We start from the raw sequence: 2,027 nt of genomic DNA on the forward strand, positions 1-2,027 counted from the left end.
TATATAATACCTGAATGTGATATTCTCCGTACATAACCTGGGGCTCCACTTTATGTTGTTATATTTCTTATTTACTTTTATTTAAGGAACTATATTTACTCAACAACAAATCCAACCGAAATTTAGGGTTGTAGCATGTTCTTAAACTAAAAACGAAGGAGACTGCAACAGACCATAAGGCCTACACTAGGTACTGCCATGTCCATTACCATCAATCATTCCCATCCATAAAGTTACCTACCCATCTTAAAAAAAAAAACAAAAAAAAAAAAACGATAGTTTCTGCGTGCACTTATATTAAAGGTAAGACTTTGAACATCCTTTGAACAGTTACATACAGGGGTATGAACAACTGGAAGATACACTACACTCATCAATGCAATTCATCAAAACCGCATTTACTTTTCATGCACGACTTTCCTTTTCCTGCAGACTTTTTTATTCCTTTCGCACAAAAACCTATCCCGTGAAAGCGGATGGTTTGACCAAGATGCTCCTCACCCTGATACACGTGTCCAGGCACATCAAGAAGCCGTGTTCATTATTTTTTCTTTTTTCTTTTTAAAGTATATATATCCCCGACACTCGAGTGATCATTTCAAGTTGGGTGCAGACACAGTGTACCAACTGAGCAGTGTGGAGGAAGGGGAGGGAGGGAGGGAGACAGTGGAAGGGAAGGCGTGTCTGTGTTGGCGTAACTAATAGGGGAGGAGGGAGAAGGCGCAGGGGGGGGGAGGATGCAACGAGTTTATAAAGGGAAGAATTCGTTTTAGATGGATCAGGTTGTTCATATTTCACATCAAATCATATTTTCAACATTCTACAGTACGATTAACTTTATGTATTGTTACAGGCCACTCACAAATATTAGTTAACCGAAAGTATAGTTCATCTTTGTGGAATGTGGGGGGCGGGGGGCAGTGTTCATCGGTGAGTACATGATGGAGATGGGGGCATAATGTGGGAGAGTGTTGTGTGTTATTCACCATGGTCTTGGATCACGTGTTGGACTCGTTATCGGCAGCAATTTCCCTCCCGGAAGGGAGCTCAGAGCTTATATATGGCTGATCTATGGGTAATGCTGTGACCTTTACACGCACACACACACAAAACTCGTCGCCTACGAGAGTTGGAGTAACGACTCGCAGCGCAGCGATACTGAAATTATTTCAGTCCTGGGCGGGATTCGAACCCGGACCGCCGTAGTGGCGGCCGCAATCTCTACCATTGTACCATCGATTCGTGTGTGTGTGTGTGTGTGTGTGTGTGTGTGTGTGTGTGTGTGTTGGGCGTCTTACGCACAGAACGCCCACCTACCATAGGGAGAACGTAACAACGCGTGCGCGCGCACGCAGCCATCGTGACGAGATCCAGCAGAAGAGGTGTTGGTGGTTGAGGGCGGAGGGTACTTCCATGAAATGCGCAACGTGTGTCTAAATAGACTATTATTGTTATTTTACTATTGCCATTGTTTTCATCATCATCATTATTATCGATCATTATAACTACATACACGAGTTACGTATTAGACATGGGTTGGAAGTAGAGGGATGGGGAGGAGGGGAGGGGGGGGGGGTCAGGGTAATGCGCAGGACACCGCGCGCAGCGTCTGCGGGTTGCCTCCTATTCGGGTTACTTGGTATGCACCCGAGGAAAGGGTGGCGCTGGGGGCTGGATACGTTTATGGAAGAGGACTACTGTGAGCGTTAGTGGGCCGACATGTGATTCACCATGGTCTTGGACCACGTGTTGGACTCGTGATCAACAGCTATTTCCCTCCCGGAAGAGAGCTCAGAGCTCATGTATGACCGATCTATGGGTATTGCTGTGACCTTACACGCGCGCACACACACACAACTCCCCGCCCATGAGAATTGGAGTAACGACTCGTAGCGCAGCGATACTGAAATTATTTCAGCCCTGTTCGTGTGAAGGAGTGATACGTACGTGCTAGAGGGATCCTGTGTGTGTGTACTCTTAGGTGATGTGGTGTTACGTGCACGTGACGTCACGTGCGTGCACTACAG

Source organism: Oratosquilla oratoria, chromosome 3 (genome assembly GCF_046742065.1).
Source record: "Oratosquilla oratoria isolate Oo_2021 chromosome 3, ASM4674206v1, whole genome shotgun sequence".
In the NCBI taxonomy this organism is placed as follows: domain Eukaryota; kingdom Metazoa; phylum Arthropoda; class Malacostraca; order Stomatopoda; family Squillidae; genus Oratosquilla; species Oratosquilla oratoria.